General features: G+C 37.4%; 1 long non-coding RNA gene across 1 annotated transcript in view; it reads right to left on the minus strand.

Moving 5' to 3' along the window:
- LOC141373867 (uncharacterized) overlaps window positions 1-16,028 on the minus strand; it is a 420,551-nt gene extending 404,523 nt beyond the window's left edge. The window contains exon 1 of the long non-coding RNA XR_012380242.1: window positions 16,007-16,028. This is a non-coding gene — a long non-coding RNA (uncharacterized lncRNA). The remainder of the gene's footprint in view (window positions 1-16,006) is intronic.
- Window positions 16,029-18,989: the final 2,961 nt, after the last annotated feature.

Consider the following 18,989-nt stretch of genomic DNA (forward strand, 5'->3'; position numbering starts at 1 on the left):
TGAAAACAGTGGTTAAAGGTGCAAAAAGTACATTTCCTTTGATCCACCAATTTTCATGTCTAAGCCTTTTTTCTAGTTCAATCTAAACAGAAGTAGACACAAATATGTGTGACCAGGAATGTTCGACAGATATTTTTAGAACAGCAAAAAAAAAAAAAAATGTGGAAACAGTCTAAATTTCCAACAATAGGAGCAATGGATAATTCTATCTTAGGATAGAATAATAGGTAGCTACTTTAAATAATATTATAAAGGAGGGTTTCTAAATCTCAGAATTACTGACGTTTTGGACTGCATAATTCTTTGTTGTGGGGGCTGTCCTACGTACTGTAGTACATTCAGCAGCATCCCTATCTTCTACCCAGTAGATGCTAGAAGCAAAAATTGTTTTCAGATGTTACCAAACGTTCTCAGGGGGTAAAAACTGCCTGGCTGGGAATCAGTGTTATAGAGCAATATTTATGGTCATGGGAAAATGTCCATAATGAGCTAAAGATGAAAGAAGGAGTCTACAAAGCACAGTCACAAATGTTTCTCTTCACACACACACACACACACACACACACACACAAAGGAAGAAAAAGAGAGACTCTTTTTATTTTTCCAAAAAAAAAAAAAAAAAGGACTTGAAGGATAGTCACCAAAGTATTAATAAAAATGATTTCTGGGTGGTGAGATTATAGTCTGTCTATCTGTCTGTCTTTCCATTCTTTAGTGTTATCTAAATTTTGGGAGTTGAGTTTTATTCCTTTTCATAACAAAGAATAAAATGAGTAGCCTTTATAAGCACCTCTATAAACATGACAGTGTGTCTGTTTCCAAAACGAAGGATTGTCAAGATGAAGGAATGCAATGTAATTATTGAAACATTTTCCAAAAGAGTCCTCAGCTGCGAGGATTAAGGAAGGTCTGGAGACAGGGAGAATGGGTCTTCCTTGTTGGGCACGTCCTCCTCACCAAACGAAGCGATCAGCCTACCTGCTCAATGTTGTTTGAAAATTTAGGATTCCAGGTATAAATAGCCCCTAAATCAATCTGCAATAAGTAAACAGAAAACCAACATTCCTATGATGCTGTGCTTAACAAATTTACTCTCCATGAGTGTTTGTGTGTGAAGAATGTGAGAAGAAAGGAAGCCATGGTCACTTCTGAAACATTTGGGTGGGAAGATCACAGGCACCAGTCCATTGCCTCACATTTCCCATGCTTCAATTTTCTCATTCGTATGCACACATGTGTGCACAGACACACACAAACACAGTTCCAGAGAAATCTTTACTTGGTAATAAGGCCACTTATTACCAGAGGTGGAAGGGTTAGGTGTGAATAAGAAAGGTTGCCAGGGCCTGGAGGGAAGGACAAATAGGAAGTACTAGTCAAAGGTACAAAGTTTCAGTTATACAAGATGAACAAGTTCTAGAGACCTACTGTACAGCCTAGTGCCTATAGTTAGCAATACTGTATTGTACGCTTAAAGTGTTGCTACCTGTAGATCTTATGTTAAGTGTTATTATCACAAAATAATACAAACAAATAAATAAAGTGGGAGAAAAAGAAACAATCCAGGATTTATACAACATGACCGAACATGTGCCCATGTTGTCATTTCCTTTTTAAAGGCAAACTTTCTCTAGATCTTTGGTTGCAGAAAACAATTTTTACTTATGCATATAAAAGTAAAAATATTTTTTTATCCATGAGGATAATAGGTGTTTTAAATCCTGTGTAATTTTTAGAAAACATGCTAGAAGACTATCATAACTACTAGATTTCTCTTGGAAGACAAATCTTGATAAACCTTGAAGACCGCTGTGTAATATTCTTAGGGTGGATTTGAGAATTACAGACTCCTTGAGGCTAGTTCCAAACAAAGCATCTAGGATGCTTGCCAGGGGTACTTCTAGATAACTCTGAGTGATACAGGGAGGCGGGAATTGTGTCCCTAGGTCCACTGACCCAGCGTGAAATGTTCTACCTATGAGGGATATGTCTTTGGGTATGTTCTGAGAGGAGAGAAAGTGCAAAGCAGGATGAGGAAAGACCAAAGCTGAGGAGACTTAGTAGAAAGAATAGATTTTTTTCATAATACTGTTAGAAGTGAGGCCAAGAGTTTCTCAGGGGAGCCAATGCATTAGTCTGTTCATTCTTGATGAATTCAGTATGAAGATGAACAGAGAATGCTCTCCCCATTTGCCAAGAGAGACAAAATATTTCCCCTGCCAAGTCTGAAGAACAGAATTAAACTCATTAAGCATTTCTAAGATTCCACTCCTCTCTCCTTCTGACTTTGCTTCCTTGCCCGGATAAAATGACCTTCTTGACAGCTCCATGTACATTGGATAAAGAGTTTGAAGGGAAGCCTAGTTTTACTCTATGGAAAATACAGTAACCTGTCAGGAGAGAGGGTGGGGGTGGTAGAGAAGAACCAAGTACACCAGGAAGGCGGTAACTTTGTAGAGCTGTCTACTCCTTCTTAATTTGTTCAGAGCCTCATAATTCCTTGAGACCAGCAAGGTAAAAATGTATGGGGTGCTGGTGGCTTAGATCATGGCACAGAGGGAAAAAAAAAAAAAAAAACAACAACTACACACACACAAATATATGCATCCACTAACCAAAAGTGTAACTAACCAAGAAAGCCATGTAAATATCAAAACTATGCGAACCACAACATGGTAGATCATATGTTAAAAGCCAATCATGGTCAAAGATTCAGAAAGTCCTAAATAGGTTATTATTTCCTTCTCTGGCAAATTCTATTAGCATTCTCAGGAATGTTGCCATATGGACAACACCATACAGCTTGCCAAATCAATCTTGAAGCAAAATAGCAAAGGATTCATTAACAATAAAGTGACAAATATTGAATATGAAGATTACCCGGCACTGCACAATTCTCACAAAATTTGCATTTTTCACTTATGCCTACTTTCCCCCATGGCTCACACAAAATGGAAGAGAAATCAATGTTCTATAGGCCAGATGTCCCAGAAACCAGGTCATCTATGCCACCAAGTATTGACCCCTGCTGAGTTTCTATCTACTACTGATATTGCCTTCGTATTAGTCCATATATGTTCCCCACCCCCTGCCCTAGTAGAATGCTGCATCTTAAAAATCCCTTCATTTATTTTTAGTTGCTCTCTTCCTTCCTCTGCTACAACATTACATTGATCTCTCTCTATGCTGTTTTCAATACAGAAAAAAATAATAACTTTAATTCTGTTATTTACAAGATTTAAAGTTTATGGTTGGCAAGACTCTCCAATCCCGGCACTAAATATCACTTCTTAGTTCTCACTCTCAAAATCACCCTCCCTACTAAGTGAGACAGTAGCCATAGCCAGCTTTGTGCATCAGTGCTACTTCTGTGGCAGTCTGCCTAAATATGGCCCACCACCAATGTGTCTGTTTCAATAGAAAAAACTCAATTAGAAAGTTTGAAAAGTTGGACGTTCTAGTTAACTTTCTGAGTAACTCTTTCTACTTTAATCCTTTAAATGTATTTCAAAAAAAATACTACTTTCTGGCTACAATATGAAGATAATTAATTTGCCTAGTTTCCTTTATAAGTGATGACAATGTAGCAAGAACCTAAACATACAGATGTTGGTCTTTAAGAGTTAATCAGTCTTTAACTAAACTGGTCTGCTTCTTTGTAAATGAAGATAATCAGTTTTGCGAGAATTAAATGAGATGTATCTAATACTCCTAGCACAGGATATGAAATCTAGCAAGCACTCAAGATATGCTAGCTTACATTAACATAGTTCTTCTTCTGTATCTAATTCTAATTTCTTTTCTATCTTCTCTTTTTAAGGTTAAATCAGCTCCATTTATAGACTGTGACACTTATCTAGGAGAGGCGTGGGCTGTCTTCTAGCTTATCCTCCATGTGGCTTAGTTTTTATTATGGAATCTTTTTAATGTCAGATGTTGCTAGGCGATTTTTTCTGGTTTGATTAATTTAGTTCTAGCACAAACAAAAATATGTCCAAATGGCTTATTCTTCACTGATGTTGCTTTCCTTCCAAAATAAATAGGTTCTACTTTTGTGTCAAAAGACTTCTGATGTGGTTCCAGACCTTTACAGAGTTGTGCATGATCACAAACTTAGTGGTTTAGGAACTTCACCACTCATCGTTAGTGTAAATACATTGAGAATGAATAACTATAAGTGATGAAGTACTGTAAAAAAAGAGAGAGAGAGAGAAAAGAAAGAAAGAAAGAAAAGAAAAGAACTCCAAATTAATTGGAAGGGAAAATGTATGCATTGCAAATGATAAGCAGACAAGAAAGAAGTGTGACTTCTTTTTGGAATTCTTTCTCTATCTGAATAGTCCATGGAAAATATGACCCTTCATCTTCAGGGGGAAACTGATAGGCCATAACGTGAGCAAAACATGGAAACAGGTTATTGAAATTAACCACTCTGATGTATAATCTCCTGAGGTTTGACAAATCCATCTGATTTTGGACTAAAAGTTAGCAAAGAAAAGCATGAACTGCTTTACGTTACAGTTTACCCAGAAGATAATAAGATGAAAAAATGCTGGGTTAAGTGCACTGGCTCTAGAAGATCCTTTAATATTTAATTGTGAAATGTTTTCTGATTTCCTGATTCCTGTTACCTGAGTTTGTTTATACAGGCTGTGGGAAATTGCCAGGATTATTGTTTTTGGTAGGAAGGGAACACTATTCAAAGTAATAGAATTTAGAACAATTTTCTTTTATCCAAGGTTAATTTTTTGGGTAGCTTTCTATAAGGTTCCATTCTATTTTGTAGTCACATTAAAATGTCAATGGACTTTATGGATTGCCCAATAATGCCAAAGATACAGAAATACCCACCATGGTGGGAAGAAGGGACACAGCAGTGTTATTAACAATACTTTTGTTATTAACAGGAATATATAAGAGGGGAATTCAGTGAAAATGGCTGGCATCCAAGTATACAGCTAATCTTTTCTTCAGTTGAAGTTGTGGATTCTAATCAGTGGCTCAGAAGGAATGAGGTTGGTGAATCTCACAGAAGAGTTTTTGAGAAACTTTTATTACACAAAAGCTTTTGAATGAGGAAGTAGGCCTTTAAATGGGATGGCCCCTCTCAGATATTTTGCTCATTTCCAGTAAGTCCTCCTCAAAAATGAACACTGCTTCTAACTGAACAATCACAGTATTTCAACATACCCAAGGCAAACTGGGTAGGGAAAGCTGAATTATGATGAAAGCCTGTACTATTATGACCTTTCTCATGACCATAATTGATTGATGTGCCCCTGAAACACTTTGCAGGGCTGTTGATATATTTAGAAATGCGCCTGTGACTCATTATGCCCATAATTTGGCAGTAAATAGGGGCAGATTATCCCAGTGGCTATGGAGACAACTCATTGCCCAAGGATGTGGTTCTTTCATGTGTAATCACCTTTTGTAGAATGTGCAGTTGTCTCCTTTTTGAAACTGTAGAGCCTGGGCTCAGTTTCATAAGCTAAACTCTATTTTTTTATCAGTATAAATTCAAAATAATCAAGACCAAAATATTTCAACATCCTTTCTGGTATGAATGCAAGTGAAAAATGCTAAAAAAAATCTTTTACTTAAAGGCTTATACTGACCTTTGGCTTCTGCCTTGGTTATAGAAATGTGGAGAGTGTCACTTCTACTCTATCAAATAGAAGAAGCTGGATAAACTACAAATCTTGATTTTCTTGTAAGTTTACATGGTATCCAGCTAGTTTAAAGCCTAAGAAGAGAAAGATATCTTTAAGGAGAGAGGGAATATAAGCATGGGCTTACTAGTGAGAAGAGAAGAAAGCCAGGACTGCCATACAAGTGGGTAAGAAACATCCAGTTAAAATTTTTAATAAATTCCTAAAATCCAAGAGTGGGCCATATGAAAATATGGAACCCCTGGAAATTACAGATGTAAGGAGAATTTATACCATCTCAGTTATTCTTCTCCATGACTCTGTGATTCTCCACTAATAAAACAAAGAATACCTTTCTTGCCAAGGGTAGCAAGAACCAAATAAACAGCAACAGCAGTCTACCACTGTGGGATTGTCAAAAATGAAGAGAAATCCTCTCTGAAGTCTAGGTACACAGAGAAGGTCTATTGCTAAGGGTGGAACAGGTGGAACAGTAACATCAAGAACAACTCACGGGGAAATGGGACCCCACCCTAAATACAAGGTAATGCAAGAGGAATTTGGAGCCAGGGATACAATCAATGAACCCATAGCAACAACCAAACTCAAATCCAGCTCACTTCTGAGTAGGTTGACCTACCACCCCACAATAATAGCCTAGCAGAACACAGATAAGCCCATTTCCAAGCATAAATACCAGTTATCTCACTCTCTAGTCTTCACACAATACCCACTATTTGATGAAAACTTATGAGACATACAAAAAACAAGGACAAAACAACCCACTGATATGAGGAAAAGCAAGTGACAGAACCAGAGATGACCTATATGTTGGACCAAAATATAGTGAATTTAAAATCACTGTAATAAACATATCAAAGACTCTATCAGGAAAGGTGGTCAACATGCATGAACAGATACTGAATTTCAGTGGAGATAATGAAAACTAGAAGAGTCAAATGGAAATGCTAGAAACAAATTCACAGAAACAGAAATGAAGAAAGTCCTCCACTGTCACTGACACAGACATCTTGCAGCTGAAGAAAAAATTCGGCAAGTGTTAAGATAATTCATTAGAAATTACATAAACTGAAACACAAAGAGATAGAGAATGAATAAAACCAGTGAGAGCATCCCAGGCTACAAGATGTTATCAAATGGTCTAACAAAACCAATTGAAATCCCAGGAGAAGACAAGAGAGACTGGGACAGAATAATATTTGAAGAGATCATGGTCAAGAATTTTCCAAAACTAATGAAAGATATCCAATGTGCAGATCCCAGAAGGTCAGAGGTTTCCAAGCAGAATAAACACATTTTTTTAAAAGCCAGACATATATACAAGGTATTAAAAACCAAAAAGAAAAAGAAAATCATATAACAAGAATGAAAATGCCACATTACATATAGAGGAACAAAGGTAAAACTGCCAACAGATTTCTCATCTGAAAGTATGAGAAGAAGAAGAAGACATGTTGGAAGAAAAAAAATGCAACTGAGAATTCTATACACAATGAAAATATCCTTCAAAAATGAAGCCAAATTAAAGAGTTTTTCAGATGAAGACAAGCAAATTAATTACCAGTACACAAAGCATTAACAAATGTAAAAAGAAGTTCTTCAGGCAGAAAAAGTGTAAGACAGAAACTTAGATTTATAACCAAGAACTAAAGATCTCTGGAAATGGTTAAAATGAAAGTAAATACAAAAGATTTTTCTTATCTTTTTTTAAGATTTTACTTATTTATTTGACAGAGAGATAGAGATAAGTGAGAAAGAGAGCACAAGCAGGAGGAGCTTCAGGCGGAGGGAGAAGGAGAAGCAGGCTCCCCCCCGAGCAAGGAGCCCGATGTGGGGCTCGATCCCAGGACTCCAGGATCATGACCTGAGCCGAAGGCAGCCACTTAACTGATTGAGCCACCCAGGCACCCCAGATTTTTCTTATCTTTAATGCCACTAAAAGAAAATTGACTGTCTAAAGCAAAAATAGTACAAATTTATTGTGCATTTATAAAATATATAAAAGTAAAATCTATGGCAACAATAACTCAAAGGCTGGGAGGATAGAAGTGAAAGTACACTGTTGTTGGTAAGGTTCTCAAATTTATACATTAAGAGGTATAACATTATATGAATACAGACTGCAATTAGAGATGTATATTGCCAATGCTATGGAATGAGATAAAAAGGAGTAAAAATAGTAATTCAATAATGGAGATAAGTAAAATGGAAATTTTAAAAATACTCCAGGTCATGATATCCAGCCCTGCTTCAGGCTCCACACTGAGCATGGAGCCTGCTTGAGATTCTCTCTCTCCTTCTTCCTCTGCCCCTCTGTACAACACCCACCTTCCCCACCCTGCTTGTGTGCAGGTGCGCGCTCTCTCTCTCTCTAAAAAAAATAATAGTAATAATCCAAAAACATGCAGAAAAAGAAGAAAAAGGGAACAAAGAAAAAATGAAAAAGGAAGCAAAAGCAAGATGGTAGATTTTAATCCAACCACACCAATAATTATATTAAAGGAAAGTGGTCAAAACAAACTAAATAAAAATCAGATTCGTAGATTAAAAGAGAAAAAAGCTAGATGTAAATATATGCTGATTACAATAAAACCAGTTTAAATTTAAAGACTCAAATAGGTTAAAAGCAAAAGTATGGGAAAGATATACCATACAAACACTAACCAAAAGAAAGATGTAGTGACTCTATTAATGTCAGACAAAATGGATTTCAGAACAAGGAATATTTCTAGGGTTAAAGAGTGACATTACAATGCTGAAAGTATATGTGCCTAAAAACAAAGATTCAAAATGCAAGTGCAAAAACTGATAGACCTGAGAGCAGAAATGGACAAATCCACAATTAGAGCTGGAAATTTAAATGTTCCTCTGTCTCTGTAATTGATAAAATGAGTAGCAAGAAAACCAGTGAGAATATGGGACCTGAACAAAACTAGCACTCTACTTGAGGTAATTAGTATTTATAAAACAAAGCATCCAACAACAGCACAATATCCATTCTTTTCAAGTTCACAAGGAACGTTCAACAAAATAGACCATATTTGGGCTCATGAAACAAATCTCAACCAATTAATAATAATTAAAATCATACAAAGTCTGTTCTATGATACTAAATTAATTAATCTAGAAATCAGTAATGAAAAGATATTGAAAATTCCCACACATTTGGAAATTAAACAGACAAAATATTACAAATAACTCATGGGTCAAAGAGAACATCATAAGAGAATTTACAGCATTAAATATTTATATTAAAAAAGAAAAAAAGGGCTCAAATAGGTTATCTAGCTTTTACCTTAAGAAACTAAGAGGGGTGCCTGGGTGGCTCAGATGCTTAAGCATCTGCTCAGGTTATGATCCCAGTATCCTCGGGCTCCTGGCTCAGCAGGGAGTCTGCTTCTCCCTCTCCCTCTGCCTCTCCCCAGCTCATGCTCTCTCTCTCTGTATCTCTCTGTCTCAAATAAATAAATAAAATCCTTTTAAAAAAAGAAACTAAAAGAGTACAAATTAAACCCAAAGTAAGTAGAAGAAAATTATAAAAATTAGAAGAGAAAAATCAGGGGCACCTGGGTGGCTCAGATGTTTAAGCGTCTGCCTACGGCTCAGGTCGTGATCCCAGGGTCCTGGGATTGAGCCCCACGTCGGGCTCCTGGCTCAGTGGGGAGTCTGCTTCTCCCTTTCCCTCTGCCTCTGCTCATGCTCTCTGTCCCTCTCTGTCTCAAATAAATAAATCTTTTTTTAAAAAAGAGAAAAATCAATTAAATATTGAAAGGAAAATAATAGAATCAATGAGACTGGGTTTTTAAAAAGATGAATAAAATTAATAAATCTCTAAGCAGATTGACCAAAAAAAAAAGAGGGAGAAAGTAATAGCAAGTCAGGGAGAAGATATAAATATCAGCAATTCAACAACTGAAAAGGAAGGGACAAATTCCTTGAAAGACCAACTGCCAACATTTATCCAAGAACAGACAATCTAAATAATTATATATCTCTTACAGAAATTAAATTTGTAGTTAAAAGTTTCCAACAAGAAAAATTCTAGGACCAGATGAACTGATTGGCAATCAGGTCTGCCAAATACTTAAGGAAGAAATAATATGAATTATACCCCAAATCTCCCAAACACTAGAGAAGAAGGACACATTTTCTAATTCATGTTATGAGCCCAGCATTATCTTGATACCAAAAGCAAATGAAGAAATTGAAGTGAGTCAAAAACTACAAACCAATATCTTTCATCAACATAGACGTAAAAATCCTCAACAAAATCTTAGCAAATAAAATTCAGCACTATATACAAACTATGATAATGTATTGTGATAATGTATCATGACCCAGTGAGGTGATTCTGGGAATAGAGAGCTGGTTCAACATTAGAAAATCAATCAGTGTGATTCATTACGTGAACAGACTTAAGAAGAAAACCATACGACTATCTTAATTGATGCAGAAAAATAATTTGATAAAATTAACCATCCATTAATCATGAAAATTCTTAGACATCTGGGAATAAAAGAGAATTCCTGAGTCTGACAAAGTACACCCATGAAAAGAGTACAGCTAAATGATACTTAATATAGAAAGACTGAATGTTTTCCCCCTAAGATCATGAAAAAGTCGGGGTGCCTGGGTGGCTCAGTCGTCAAGCGTCTGCCTTCAGCTCAGGTCATGATCCTGGGGTCCTGGGATCAAGCCCCGCATCGGGCTCCCTGCTCAGCGGGAAATCTGCTTCTCCCTCTCCCACTCCCTCTGCTTGTGTTCCCTCTCTCGCTGTGTCTCTGTCAAACAAATAAAATCTTTAAAAAAAAAAGAGATCATGAAAAAGTCAAAAGTAACTACTCTCACCACTTCTATTTAACACCATACTGGAAGTTGTAGTTAGTGAAATAAGGAAAAATAAATGAATAAAAGGTATAAGAATTAGAACAGAAAAAAAATAAACGAAGCTACTATTTGCAGACAACAAAGAAAATCCTGTAAGAGTCTACAAAAACTCTAGTAGAGTGTCACAGATCCAGGCCAATATATAAATTCAATTTCATTTTGATATATTTACAATAAACAACTGGAAATTAAATTACTATAGTAAAATTTTTTCTAAACTACATTGAGAATAGAACCAAAAAGCATGAAGTTATGGTGTATACATCTAACAAAAGATGATCAATGTCTATATGTTAAAAATTACAAGATCTGATGAAGGAAATGAAATAAGACCTAAATAAATGGAGATATATACCGTATTCATGTAATGGAAGACCAAATACTGGGTGAGTGCTCACACTGCCTGATTTCAGGACTTTCTATCATGCAGTAGTATCAAAAAAGTTGCAGTTCCTTGACCACCTCACCTCCAATGATCTTGTTCTCTCTGCCACTCATTTCCTGGTCATACTTCCCAGGACCCTTCCCCCTCTCACCATCAGTTGATGACCTGGTTTCCTATTTCACTAAAATTAGAAACAGTCAGAAAAGAACTTCCTTATTCTCCATCCACTGGTCTACCCACCTAACTCTGTCTTTGCCTGTGTACTCTCCCTTCCCTGCTGTTCTTCCAGATAATCTACTATTCTATGCCCACCCCTCCAGTTGAAACTAGTTTAACTAGTTTTTAGCACAGGGCATGGGAACTAGTTTTTAGCATGTGCTGAAGGACATCATTCTTGCAACTGGCTACTATCATTGTTGGAATTAATCAACATTTCATGAACCATCTGAACAGAATCAATTTTCAATTTCCTCTGCATAGATTACACACTTTATGCATTCCTTCTCTTCATTCGGACCATCTCCCTCCCCATAGTTTCCACTCCTCCCTGGCCTGCCAATGGAAGCAATTTTAGTGTTTTGGTGATTAGGGTTAAATTGCACCTGTAGTTATTTAACTTTCTGGCTGCAGGCTGCATCTCGGCATCCATCCCTAAGGGCCATAACAAAGTGGTAGAATATGAACAGATTCTGTGCTGGGATCATTATTTAATCCCATTTATGAGGCAGGCACTCTGACCTTAGAAACTCTGGGCCCTACCTACCTCCGGGGATCCCAGAGACTTCCACACTCACTCTGCTTTAACCAACAGTGCCCTGACTTGACGCACTGCTATTGTTCATCCTTGGCTGGACTCCTGCCAGATCAGTGCTAACCCTGTGACAGCTAAGCAGAGTATGTCCACTTTTCAAAACAAATTAAGAAGCATTATGTCACATGAAGAGAGATAAAAACTGGAAAAACAAAAAGCATTTAACCAGTGATCTCTTCCCCTTCCAAGAACCTGCCTATCTAGCACCTTCTGTTTCTCTCAGTTTTATATAAACTCGTGCGGCCTTGACAGAAAGGAAAGGTCATGCCCAAGACTATTTTGCAGCATACTTCCCAACCATGATTCAGGTCCCACAGACCCTAGATATAAAACTCCCTACTCAGCATAGGGCAATATTCTGTACCAATGACCTGCTCTCTCACCAAGAATACAGGCCTACTCTTCCAGATACACAAAAAATGAGCTCTGTCCTGTGACAGATGGTTCTGGCAAATAGAATCAGAATGGCCCTTTTATTATCAATCAGACCACACACACACTGGCAGGAAAGTCTGGACCCCAGTGCTGGGCTCATTTAGCAGTCTGCCTTCAAAGTCCTTTCCCAGGTGAGTCATCCCACGCTGGTTCATAAGCCGCAGTTGTCATAATCAGTCTTTCATTTCCCCTCATAAATAGTATTTTCCAGACTTACCTCCATTTCTTTATTTCTTTTCTACTCTGCCATTTCTCATTTCCCTTACTTTCCTCATGTATAAAATAAGAACTCCAGAAAAAGTTACTGAGTTTACTATTTTAAATATGAGATTTTTGTTCTTTTGTTATAAATCAGGACTCTGAGGGGCGCCTGGGTGGCTCAGTAGTTAGGCGTCTGCCTTTGGCTCTGGTCATGATCCCAGCGTCCTGGGATTGAGCCCCGCATCAGGCTCTCTGCCCAGTAGGAAGCCTGCTTCGCCCTCTCCCACTCCCCCTGCTTGTGTTCCCTCTCTCCCTGTGTCTCTCTGTCAAATAAATAAATAAAATCTTTAAAATCAATCAATCAATCAGGATTCTGAGATTCAGGTAACATGAGTAGCAAAAGGTCACACAAGCGAGGACCAGTGTTCAAATATGAACTTGGAACTCTTACCTTAAAGTCCTATTTTCATTAAGACTATACTGTTGTCAATATAGGTAATAAAGGAAGGACTCGGGATATATTATAGTGTATGAGGTCAAGGGCACTAAGAGATAGTATAGAACTGTGCTTGACACATAGTAGATGCTCATGCTAAAAAAAAAAACTGAATTACTCAATAGATACATTATTCATTGATTTCCAGATTTAATCAGCTTCATCAAATGTATTGCCATAATCCCTAAATTCTTGCTTCCCATCCCTGGCAAGCATGGTCTGCTGTCACATGGTAACTGCTCACATGGTTTAGCTGCTCTTAACCAGGGTCTGGTTTTCATGGGTTTCAGCACACAAAGGTCAGCCAGACCCTGTAGGAAAAATGAGGTGGTAAGCAAGGGACAAGCAGCTCTAAGGACATAGGAGACAGCTGAGTGTGGCTTTGACATTTACAAGAGTTGGAAATATTTCTATTTAGAAAAATTCTATAAATACATCAAAAGCTATCTTTAAAGATAGCTAAAATCTTAAATTCCCCCAAAGAAATGAGATTAATACAATATCCTCATAACTTTAAGGATTTGGAGAGAAACAAAACTCTACTTTTAGCAATGTCCACAATAGCCAAACTGTGGAAGGAGCCAAGATGTCCTTCAGTAGATGAATGGATAAAGAAGATGTGGTTCTTATATACAATGGACTGTTACTCAGCCATCAGGAAGAATGAATATTTACATTTAAATCGACATGGATGGAACTGGAAGGTATTATGCTAAATGAAATAAGTCAATCAGAGAAAGACAATTATCATATGGTTTCACTCATATGTAGAATATAAGAAACAGGGCAGAGGATCATAAGGGACAGGAGAGAAAACTGAATGGGAAGAAATCAGGGACAGACAAACCATGAGAGACTCTTAACTCTAGGAAACAAACTCAGGGTTGCAGAAGGGGAGGTGTTTGGGGGTTGGGATAACTGGGTGGTGGGCATTGAGGGCACGTGACGTGATGAGCACTGGGTGTTATACGCAACTGATGAATTACTGAACTCTACATCTGAAACTAATGATGTACTATATGTCGGCTAATTGAATTTAAATTAAAAAAAGCTCTGCTTTTAAATTTAGTTTATTATTAATTAAAAAGTACCAGATGTTTTGTTTTTCCTATAGAAAACCATGCAATACATTGTCTTCATTAGGTAACTTGTTTGAAGCCTTCCATTAGTGACATGAGTCAGCTGTTAGCTCTTTCTTCAGATCTCAAAGAGGTTAAAAAAAGAGTATTTCTATCATTGCTGATTCATGGTTACTAAAATAAATAACATGACCGTGCATGCATCATGTGTATTATATTCATCCTGGCCCTTAAGGTTTAGTTCCAACAGTTCAAGTGTGGTGGTCTCTGGGGTGTTAGGGTGTAGGTTTAATTCCATGCAGCAAGGATTCTCCTCACACTGGACTAGGAGCTGCCTCTGGAAGGCAGACTCCATGTCTTTCTCTTGTTTCCTTGCAACAGCCAGATACCCCACCATCAAATTCAAACTCACTGGGTCAGAATCCCTTCGCAAGGGCATTGATTTTAGAGACGGGCCCCAAATGCACAAGGCTTCTTACCCTAAATCCAGTGATATCTGTGAGAGACAAAGAGATCATTTATTGCCTGTATATTTCTATTTACTTTCCAAATGTGGCATTTAAACAAAAACTGATGTTTATCTGGTTCAAATCAGAGCCAAGTTATAGTGTCAAGACAGAGTCTTAATTTCTCAGAATATGTTTGGCCCTAGTGTGTGATTTATCAATTAGTATATCACATTTGATAGATGTGTTTGCTCTAAGTAGGGAACAGGCCATTAAGCATTACATATCCTGAACCTTCAGGAGAGGAAAGTAACTTTGATTTCTCTGCTCTTTCATAATTAAGATGAATCACAGCTGATGAATAAATTTTCTGTATTGCTTAATACCTCCCAGATATCAGTATCAAGAACTTGGCAAGGCAGGTAAAAAGATTTCCATGAGCAAGAAGCAAATGAGAAAGACTTCCTCTCTGGAACGAATTCTTGGTAATTCCTGTGGGAAACTTTCTTTTGTCCAAACATCCTTCCTCTTCCTTTGCCTTGCCCTATTCTCAATGTTTTTAAATACACCAGATATGGCTTTCTACTAAAAGCTGGTAAATGGAGTTACAGGAAAAGCCACAGTATATCCCCTCTATTGTAGCCATGTAAATAAAAAGCAAGATATATTGCATAGCCACAGGGGGACATCACATCTTCCTTCCTCCTGACACAACTTGTACAGTCATTAAAAGTGATTAAAGTCTTAGGGACCCAGACAGACTCATATCTATTTTGGTACTACTGGCTTGGTCTATCCCCCCATCTAGAAGGGAATCACCCTCTTTGTGTAAATGTTTGCTTTGTTGGAGATTCTTAAGCAGAAATTAATAGTATACATGCTTCGGGAGTATTAAATCATCCATGATAAACAATTCCTAGGCAATGTTTAGACAAGCCAAAAGTCACCCTAAGAATTGTGCACATGGATAGAACAACCCTTTTGACATCTACATACTAGGACCATCTATAAAACAAAAAGCAAAGTAGACATCTGTCAATTAACCAATTAGTCTAATTAATGTTTTCTCTCAATGTAGGTAGGTAACAAATTAATGACTAGGCAAGTACGAAATCTCTACTTTGTTTTATGCGGTGTAGATACATGAATGTGTGATACTCTTTGCCAGCAGTTACAGAACACACTTGGAACTTCTCTGGAAATCTTTGATCTCTTGTTTGAAGTCATGTGCCAATATTTTGGACCCCTGTGACATCAACTATCACCACCTGCAGGCTATTAAAGAGCTGAAACTAACCAGGTAGAATTGACACCAAGAGAAGTTTCAGTACAACACAGTCATGTGCTGAGGGAAGCTTTGTCTAGGTGTTCTGGAAGCTCAATAAAGTTGCAAATACTTTTTTAAAAATGTATACAAACACACACACACACAGACACCTATATATATATACACATTATAGAGAGAAAAAGGAAGAAACAAAAAGACTTAGTTTTCCGTAGTCCAAATCAGGATTAAAGTGTTATTTAGGATATTCTCAGTAAAAACTGGATATTATATTTCTTTATAGGAATCAACAAAATAGAGCAAACTTACCTGAGGGTACTCTGAGGTTCTGTCACTTTCCCCATCGTGCTGACCCAAAAATTTGGAGGATACACAGTTATAAAGAAACCAATTCCATGGGGCAAAAGTCTTATTTTGAATAACATCTTATTATAACTGACTTTGAGCCAAAAGAAAAATGTGGCTTTGGGCTGGGGGGGAGGGGTGAGCAGAGGGTGGGGAAGCAAAGGGGGGAGGAATTTATTCCATTTCTGTTGTCTGATTCACAAGTGTTGTTAAATATTTACCAGAAATCTGACAGCCGTTTCTTAACATTTGTTAATCACAGATAACATCATCCCATTAACAACTCAATAAACTTCTTTAAGGTTGTGCAAGGTAAGTCTCACTACCTTAACACTGCTAACCCGTCCTTGGTAGAATAAATATTTGTTTTCGATTTCTCTATGCCAAGTTTTATGGGATCGTGTAATCTAAATCTCCTTTTGTAAATAAGGTATGCCCTCAAGAGGATGAGACTGCAGAACCTAAAGCCTTGTCTGCATTCTCTCTACAGGTCCTTGAAATAAAGGGTTTCATGTCTCCAGAAAAATAGACTTCAGGCACTTCTGACAAGTACCCTGGCAGGAATGTCTTTGAGAAATATTTCAATGACAGTTTAAGGCTCCTTTGCACAAATTTTCCCATATCCTCCAGCCTGAGTTGTACGTCTATCAGGGCACCCATGGCTGAAGATGGTGTTTTTCATTCTTCTGATTATCCTTACTTCTTTGTAACAATCTTCATAGAAGTCCAGCCTAATTTCTTTCCCAGAGCCTGCATCATATAGATCCTGATTTTCATGATTAATCTTACCCTGAGTTAGCTGGGAGAGAACTCTGATGATAGGTCACCCTGTGATGGTCATTAACTGCCACCTGCACAAACACATCACTGAACGGGACCTAGGGCACATTGCTCTTATATATGGAGTAGAAAGCTGCCTACATGGAGTGACTTCTCCAACCAGCCACACACACAAGTAACCTTTCCCCACTCACTGATATTAAATTTCTATATAAAGGCTAAGTCATTTCACCAAAACCTCTCATAGCAAAGTACGTGGTAAGCATGTTAACTATCTATTTATTATTATTATTAGAATTCTACTATAAAATACTCTAGGAAATGAAAAAAATGAATCTATACAATACTGTAGGAAATGAAAAAAGTATTACTTATGTAAAAATGAATGGCATCAGATTCTTCCTGAAAATATGTTTTGATAGAGGAAAGGGGAATGAAGACAGGATAAATTACTTATTAAGGAAATATCATGTCCCAAACTTTGTCCTAGGTGCTTTACATAAATTGTTTCATTTTCATTCCTACAGCCATGGTAAGCTATAGATAACATTACCTTCACTTTAGAGATGAATGAACTAAGTCTCAGAGGAATTAAGAAGTTTGTCCAAAGTCCCATGCCTGGTAAATAGTGTGTTTGGTATTCAAGTAAGTCATTTTAGCACAAAAGCTCAAACTAGTGAGGACCAGGGGTGATGAATCGAAGATCATGAAAAGCAGTCTACCTAAGATTTGAGTAAAGACAGCCTGGAAATGACCATAATATTTGGACAATTTATCCTAAGTCAGACTATATCTAACAAAATTACTCCCCGCCCTTTTCCCCATTTTATCTAAAAGGAAGAAGTGTGTGTGTGTGTGTGTGTGTGTGTGTGTGTGTGTGTGTGTGTGAGAGAGAGAGAGAGAGAGAGAGAGAGAGGAAGGAAGGAAGGAAGGAAGAAAGGACATGACTCTTAGTTCCTTGAAAAAGAATGAGTTAAAGTCTCGTAATTACAAGTTTTTACCCAGACAGTGTTAAAATAAATATTCCAGGAAAGATTCAGAATTAGAAAAGCTGTAAGTGACACAATTGTCATTTCCAGCATTTAAATCAAGACTAATCACACAGAGTTCAGTGTTAGCCTGAGTCCCTTCCACCTAGTTTTCCTCTCCTTGCCAATAACCAGTCTATTTCATAAAGGAGTCCAGGGCACTGTGGACATGAAAATTAACTTTAAAATACTTCCGGAAGCATTACCAGAAATCATGTTTTCAATGTCTAAATGACTTGCATTGTTCTAAGTTTCCAAGCTGTGCCCAAGACCACAAAGATAAATGGGGCATTGGGACAACCATGTGAAGGACTATGTTGCAACATGAAATAAGTATACTGTTCAGTGTGAGTCATTTGCAAATAGAAAGAAGAAAAATGGCTAGAAAAGGTAATGCTTCAGGACAAGAATACTTCAAATAAGACACAAGAACTTGTCTATATTCACATTCAGTTCAGGAAATACCACATGAGCTGAATGTTTGAGAACCAGCTGGCTCTGCATCACCCGGATTCAACAACTCAATTAATCCTATCTTCAGCTCTACAGCATAATCTGTGGTTCTCTATTTGAGCCGTACAACAGAATCACCTGATGAGGTTTTTTTGTTTTTAAACAACACTGATACCTGGGCTCCAACACCAGACATTTGGATTAACTGGTATAGGGCGGGGGCCAGGCTCTAATATTTTTGTAAAGCTTTCTAGGTGACTCATTGTGAGCCAGGGTTGAGCCCTACTATACTAACAGTACAAAATGAATTCAGAAAGTTTATCCCCACCCCTTAGGGCTGCCAGAACTGCCATCATGACTATCACCTGGGAGTAGGTGGCCAAGTGACTGACCCCTGAGACTCAGTTTCCACATCTCTAAAATGGAGAGGAGAAGAGATTTCAGGCATGTGCTTTAGCATGGGGCTCAGATCATCATATTTTCAAAATAAATGTCTATGAGCCTAGACACTTTATTTTTCTTCAATCATATACCTCTAGAATGAACAGAGAATATAACTTGTATGTGAACATATCTCTTAAATGGAACAACATTATTTCTTTTGCCTCTGTAACTTAAACTATGGCTTTAGAATACCCAAATTATTGGCTTGAAAGTAGGAAAATACTATCACCTAATATTTGTTC

The sequence above is a fragment of the Callorhinus ursinus genome, unplaced genomic scaffold (genome assembly GCF_003265705.2).
Source record: "Callorhinus ursinus isolate GAN/ISIS: 27379988/994484 unplaced genomic scaffold, GSC_fseal_2.0 scaffold12, whole genome shotgun sequence".
Lineage (NCBI taxonomy): Eukaryota > Metazoa > Chordata > Mammalia > Carnivora > Otariidae > Callorhinus > Callorhinus ursinus.